Source organism: Dipodomys spectabilis, unplaced genomic scaffold (genome assembly GCF_019054845.1).
Source record: "Dipodomys spectabilis isolate Male_0828 unplaced genomic scaffold, ASM1905484v1 ptg000216l, whole genome shotgun sequence".
Lineage (NCBI taxonomy): Eukaryota > Metazoa > Chordata > Mammalia > Rodentia > Heteromyidae > Dipodomys > Dipodomys spectabilis.
In genome coordinates this window covers 513,231-520,823 of record NW_024870893.1, presented here as the reverse complement: position 1 = coordinate 520,823, position 7,593 = coordinate 513,231, and the positions used below count along the sequence as shown (strand labels likewise).

Below are 7,593 nucleotides of genomic sequence, written 5' to 3'. Positions count from 1 at the left end.
ATGGCCCACTTACCTGGAAACAGGGTCATGTGGGATGGCATTGTCACCAGAGCACATGAAGACCAGAAAGATGGGAATCCACCAGGCGAAGATGAAGGGGCTTTCGGGCTTTCCTTGTTACAGCTGAAGCAGTGGTTGGTGAGTATGGCAGCATCCCCAGCTCTTGTCCCATAATCCCCAGCTAAATAGGCTATAGTCCAGAGAGGAGGTGGGCCAGACCCAAACCTCAGCCTTCTTTCTCTTGGACCTGCTATAGAACATATCCAGCTCAACCTGGAAAGGGAGGAGGCCTGGCAGATGGTATGGGAGACTGGGAAGAGGTGTAGGCTCATTTAATTCAAAACAGGGCTGACCTGGAATGCCTCCCACAGGAATCATAGAAGAAAACAGAAAAGCAAGGAGTGAAGGTGAGGAGGGCTCACTTATCTCGAGTTGGGATCCTATTAGGATGGCTCCTGCTGCTGGGCACACTGAACAGGAAAGTCATGTGGTGAAGCTGAAGGTCCCGCAGGCTCCCCTAGTGGCTGTGGCAGGCATAACACCAGTTGAGAGAGGGATGCAAGGTCTGCAGCTCCATCCCATAAATGCCAGGGGATGGGGGAGGTGGGGAACACTCTGAGCCAGGGTCTCCCTTCTCTGCGACCATCACAACTTGGTCTAGACCAGTCTGGTAACACTTGTGTGTCATGTGTGTAGACAAATGCACATCCCCTCACCCATACATGTTTTTCCATAGGAGGGGCTGAGCCAGGTGGTGGACATGGGGGCTAGGGCCAGAGGTGGGTGTTGGGGTGGGATAGGGGTAGGCAGGGAGAGGGGGTCCAGGCAGGTCGGTTGGGGCCTCTTATCTCGAATCAGGGCTGCCCAGGGATGGCTCCTGCAGCTGGGCCCACACTGACCTGGGTAGTGGAGGTCCCCCATTGTGAAGAAGAGGCAGCAACCTTAGCTCCAGCCCCAGCAGATGCAGTGGAAGGTGGAATGGTAGACAGGGAAGACTCTGATTCCCTGCTTCCCTTCTCCAATGACTGCATTGCCTTGGTCAGTCCAATCATATTGCCTACCAATGTGCATGCCCATTCACACCCCCTCACCCATGAGGGCCTGTGATGGGGGGACTGGCGTGGGTGTGGGAGGCAGGGGAAGCACAGGATGGGGAATGGGGAAGGGAAGCTTGGGGCCAGGAAGTTGGGATGTGGAAGCATGGTTTGGGGAAGGCAGGGGAAACAATTTGGTGTGGGTGGGGGAAACATGAGTTAGGGGTGCTGATGGGCAGGACTGAAGGGAGGGAGGGGGACTCAGGAGAGAATCCTAGCAATGGATAGAGAGCTAGGAAGAGGGATTCGGTCCACTTAACATTTAAGAGCCCTGCTCCAGGGATGGCTCCTGAGGGGGGCCTGAGGAGAGAATGGAGAAGACGGAAATCGAGGGGAGTGAGAGGAGGAGGGCTAACTTACATTGAATCTGGGTCTTTGGTAATGGCTCCAGCATTTGACACCATACTGACCTTGAAACTGCAAGTTGGCTGGCTGGTGAAGCCAAAGAAGCCCTGAGGGACCATATCCCTGAAACAGTTGCAGCACCAGTTAAGGAGGGCAGCAGCTTCCCCAGCTCATATCACTCCAGCAGATGTGGGGAAATGGAGCAACTGGTGATCACAGAATGCATACAGGAGGGGAGATGGGTTGAACGCTAAGCAACTATCTTCCTTCTCTGGTGGAAGAATGACCCCTCAGCCTGGAACCTACCTATACTAAGAAGGGTGGGGCTGGGTTGGGGGTGAGGTTCAGGCTAATGAGGGTGTGGGAGAAGGAGAAGAGTTGTGGGATCTGGGCAACATTACCATGAAATCACGTCTTTTAGGGCTATGCAGGTGTGTCCACACATCTCTAATGCAATGAAGATTTGTGGGGCACTGGAGGGCTAAGGAATGGGGTAGAGGTGGCTCGTGTGGTGAGAGGCATGGGGTGGGGGTGGGCTGAATGGTGGTAGGAAGAGGGAGCCTAGCAGGGGTTATTAGGGCCCAGGAAGATGGGATGGGCCCACTTCTTTTATAACCCACAGGGGGAGCAGAGAAAAAAAATGGGGACGAGAGGGGTTTAATGGAGGGGGCTCTCTGACCTCAAATTGGGGTCGTCATTGGATGGCTCCCACATCTGGGCCCACACTGATCAGAAAGATGGAGATACATGTGGTTGAAGAACTGAGAATTATATTCACCATTTTGCAGTCACAAACTGCTGTCTTCGCTTCCGTAACTTGCTTTTGCTAACATTAAATTACAAAGATAGGCCTGTGTCAACAAACTCTAAAGAATGTAAGCGCCATGATAGATAACTAACTACTGACCTCAAGCCCCAGACATTCCCAGAGCCCGGAACAATGGCTAACACATATTCCGGATCCTCCTCCGGGAACTGGACCCCGAGATAATGACTATCTGGCAGGACCAGCAAACTAGGCCAAATGTCAACCAATCGCAAGCCTATGAGAATTCCCCCTAACCCTTATCATTCAAAGCAACCATCCCCCTTGAGTCACCCCATGCCAATCATTTTACAAAGAGTGTTACAAAATTTCCTGCGTGGCATAGTGATTTGCTGTGAGTGTCTACTGGTGCCCTGTCCCTACCTTAAAATGTATAAAAGGTGCTGTAACTCTTTGTTCAGGGCCTCTTGCTAACACCCCTACAACGGTGTGCAAGAGGTCCGTGCTCGCAAGTTTGTTAATAAACGACTCTTTGCCACTTGCATTGTCCAAGATCTCTGGTGATCTACAGGGGGGTACTACATTTGGTGCATTGGCCGGAAACCCCTCCATTGTAGACTATCCAGACACTCAGATAGTGAGTCGTCAAAGGAACCGATCGGTGAGCTTTTGGTGGCGCCACTTTTATGTTTTAGGAATTGGTGAAAGCCTGCAGCTGTGGTCTTGGGGCTGGCAGAGAGTCTTGGCGGACACGCTATAAGACTGCCAGTGGGGCCAGTAGGAGACGTCCCCTGAACCCCTGGGTGGGGCTATCCTCGAGATCAGGTAGGGGTTTCGAGTCCCCCTGATTGCCTGATTCTCTCTGGTTGGAAGCCCTTCTGGGCAGACTGTCTGACCAGCAGTCTGACGCACTTGCTGTCTGTCTAGAGTGTGCGTGTATTTCTTCTGTTAACTCTAATTTGAATCTTAGGCATGCAGCCCTGGGGTCGGTGGATGAGGGGCTTACTGATCCCCTAGACCGGAGGAAGAGCATGCATTTCTCACTTAATTGTCCATCTACCTTTTTGGAATTCCAGGAGTGCCTGGACCGGATCGCACCCCCCCTCCCCCAGAAAGCGTGACCAAGTGCGCATACATTACCAACCCCTGTAAGTGGCGTGTGTGTGTAATTTTGACTTCTTTTTCTTTCTCATCTCGGTTTACTAATTTGGACACTCCTTGATGCAGAGATGGGGCAAGGACAAAGCAAACTTACTTCTCTCAACTTCCTGCTTGGTTATTTCAAAGAGGTAAAAGAGAGGGGGTATAACTTGAGTATAATTGGAAATCTCAGAAGAATCTAAAAAGAAAAATTCTCTGGAATGAGTAGAGGGGGTTCGAGTGCCCTGGTTAGTGGTGAGATGTCACCCCATTCACTGAGAACTGATTTTGTCTTTGTGGCCACTTGTTTGTTTTGTTTACTTTAGTGTGTGTGTTCGTTTTATGTTTTCTGAGGTAGGGAAGTTCCTGGTGAGTGTGGCAGGCTCACTCAGCAGACTTCGGATTCAGCTTACTGAGTGGGAGCAGCACCGAGTTTTGGTAGGGATGAACTGGGGCCCATTAGTCCCCAACTCAGCCTTTTGTTGTTGTCTTGTCTAGTTCTGTTTTAGAATTGGTACCAGTTTTAAATGTGGATCCTTGGTTTTTGTGTTTATTTGTGTTTGTGTTTTTTATTTGAACATCTCTGGGGGAATAAAAGTTCCAGCCTCCCACTAGGCTTGGTCACAGACCTGCTAAGTCCCTGCCTTGTGTTACAGCAACCAAGAGGCAGGGCATGGACAAGCCTCAAGCTGCACCTTCTCCCAGTGGAGGCTGCTGGCAGGGAGGGTGTAGAAGGCTATGTGCCTGGTTTGGATTTTCAGCTAGTCCAGACAATGTAACAATTTGTAAAGTGCTCTTATAATTGGATAATAAATCAGGCCAGTTTAGTTTTAGGTGACCCCCTTCCCCAGCCCTCCTCCAACAACAGGGATTCAAAAGACTGATTAGTAAATTGCCTTGCTAAACAAGCAAGCTCTGGGAAAATGAAGCCCAACAAAGGTACCTAGTTTAAAAGAAATACTGTCTTGAATTTTTGTTTAAAAACTTTAAATAATGTACATACAACTGATTTTGATTTTTGTGCGCTTTAAGATCTGTGTGGGTGTTTTGTGTGTGTTTGTCAACATGTTCAAATATAAGAATTGTCAGCATGCTGTAACAATTGGGTGAGTTTAAATTTAAAACGTAAAAGGTTATGAGGTTTGGACATTACCAAAAAATTTAAAGAATCTTCATAGTGTTTTAAATGACTTTTTAAGGATTCTTTAACCTGAAAAACAGAAAATCTGGTATTTGAGAATGCATAAAACTGTTTATACTGTAATCAAGTTATCTGGCTTAACAAAAAATGCATTGGCTGTTTGGGATTTAGTTCCCTTGGCTAAAATTTGGGGATAAATATTAGAAATTTAAATGTAAAGGTTAGTTTAACACTGTCAAAGACCATACCTGTTCTGTCTGCCTAAAACTGTGTATTTCATTCAAGAATCAACAGAAGACCTATCTTTAGGGGTGAGGGGTGAACAGGCAGAAGTGCAGTTCAGCTGGTCATGCATGGTGGGACAGACCCTGGGGGGAGTCCACAGTTGGTGGGACAGGCCCTGGAGAGTCCAAACATGGTAAAAGAGGGCAAGTTGGCACAAACGCAATTCATCTAACCCTAAAGAGTTGGATTGGGTGCGTGCCCATTCCATAGGAGGGGCCAAATGGCCCATCTTTGTTCTGTCCCTTTTCCATGTAGATAGACACTGGAAACATGATGGTTAAATTGAGTGATGTGATGATCTGATTAGTATTGCTAAAACTATCCCTTGGATGTGTTAACATTAAAATTAGGAAGGCCTTAAAAAGAGGGTTAAAAAGTTATTTGTATAATGTGGCTTACTTTCAATTATGTTCTACAATTAGGATGTTTTTAAAAGTTATAAAGGTGTTAAGTCTAGCTTTGTGGTATAGTGATGGTGACTGTAATTCTTGCATTAAGGAAAAATTGTCATTTGAGTTTAAAAGTTTTAATGTGTAAAAACAAGCAGCTAAGAGACAATGAGTGACACTTGGCCTCAAGATTTTAAGAGATAAAAAAACGCAAATGAAAACTAAAGTATAAAATATTAAAGGAGATTCATAAGAAGTTTAAAATTAGGACTGGATTTTTGAATATAAAATTTAAATGTAAAATTGTTCTTAACATTGGCCTCAAAGTGCACGAAGAAAAAATTAGGATTACCAAAAGAATTGCTATTCTAGTTCGCTCTTATAGGTTTTTTTTTTTTTTAAAAACAGTTTCCAGCAAGCCCAGAGCAAAGCACAGAGGATTCTTACAAGTTTGTTAGATGTAACTTTGGCTTTTAATAAGTTTCAGGTAAGAGCATGCTTAAAAGCTACTTCTATGTTGACCACCTTGTTGCTTTTAATTGGGGTAAAAGGGCCTTTTGTAAGACTCATTGATCCAAAACTGATTCGAAGCCAGCCCGGGCAAAAAAAGGTTCCTATAAGACTGTCACCTCTGTTCAGCCAGCAGAGTGCTAAAAAAAATAAGCAGTTGCTTTGGGACTCACAGTGGCAGAGTTCTAGCCCTGGACTGAAGAGTCAGGGGACAACATTCAAGCCCCGAGTCCGGGACTCAAAATGGCAGTGTGCTGGCCCTGAGCTGGAGAGCTAAGGAACAGCACTCAGGCCCCGAGTCCAAGTCCAGCGACCAGCTAAAGGGAAATGCCAATGAGGCATTTATCCCAATATGGAGAAGACACTCCTGGGACAAGAACAATGGAGGAGCATCCAGGGGCAGTAAGCCACTGCTTGGATGGCAGAAATGTCAGATCCTAGAGTATTTTTGTGTGACCCTTCAAAACTGGTCAGAGCCAGGAGGTCATGGAAAGATAGTTTGTAAGCATGCCTAATGACTATCTACCCTGTAAGGGACAGGAACTTGCCAGTCCTCTGTGATAGTAATAAAAAGCTAATGTTATAAAGTGTGGGGGATAGTTTAAATCTTAACCGCTTTATGTGCCAAAAGCTCTAATTGGCAGTAACTTTTGAGCTGACACCAGTTACATGAAATTCATCTGCTCAGGAAAAACGTTTGTAAACCTGAGAGAGTGTTTCTATTGATATCTGTCTCAAGGCCTGCAAAGGTAATTTAGGCATTGTTAGGGTCACTAGAGATCACATTCCTAAGTCATCCAGAAAGATGCTTTCACAAACAAGAGTGCTAAACAAACTACACTGGTGTAGCCGGAAAAAAGGTCTGTGCAGTTGTCAAAAGTTAAATATTGTTCTTAATGACATCTAACCCTGATAGCCTCTTTGTAAAATAGGCTAAGGCTATAGGTTTCTGGCTAGGTAGGATCAAAGCCCTAAAGTCAGCTTGAAGGAGTTACAGAAGATGGACTTTCATCCATCAACCCCCCCTTTTTAAGATCAAGGGTCCAGAGTCAGTTTTGGAGAAATGAAGCAAAATGGATAAAATAATATTTTTTTTTTAGAAAAAGGCAAAAAGAATAGTGTTAACAGTTGTAGGTGTGCAAGTGTGGAGACTGCATCTGTCAGAGATGATTACAAGACTAAGCCTTCTGTGTCTATTTACAAAAATATCTGATTAGTAAAAAAGTTGTTATTTTGGTAAATTGTCCTGGGCTATTGTCTAAATGTTCTTAAAAACCAACGGGGCCACAGCCTGCCAAGCCTATGTATTACTTGTATCCTTAACCAGTCTGTGTAGGAATTTGCAGCCCAGCACGAGGTGTGACAGTCCCTTGGAGCCACTGAGAGACCCTGCTGCTGCTGCTGCTGTATACCTTAATGGGTAAAGTTCAATGACGGCCTGACAGTCACTTGGAGGAACTCCTGCCTGATTCCATCACCTGAGTCTGCTTCCTGGTTGAAAGCTGCTAAATCTAAGATCTTGTGGGACATTCTTTTGGGTGATATCCAAAAACTCTCTCTATTCCCACAGTGGATATTGGGGACAAGGATATCACTGGCTTGCTTGCCTTAGACACTTCAGTGCATAGTGTCTGGAAATCCACTGTATAGTCCCAGCCTAGTTTGGCTCTGGTATGGTAGTATCAATGCAGGTAGTAAATGAGACCCAGCCCTACTCTTGGCCTTAAAATCTAGCAAGCTTCTGCATCACAGTGGTGTCTTAAGCCTGTTCTAAAATAAAGGTTCCTCAAGCCAAAGAAAAATTGGGCAGTTTTAAACTCCAGCCACAAAAATGCTCAAGGAATTGTAAAGAAAGTGGGTGGTAAAGAAAGCCTTGAGAAAAGAATTGGGATAATTTGAAAAGTAAGGATTGCCTTTAAATGT

The 7,593-nt window shown here is 45.7% G+C and overlaps 1 pseudogene; it reads left to right on the top strand.

The window, feature by feature from the left end:
• LOC122122904 overlaps positions 1 to 7,593 on the top strand; it is a 53,674-nt pseudogene continuing 46,081 nt past the window's right edge.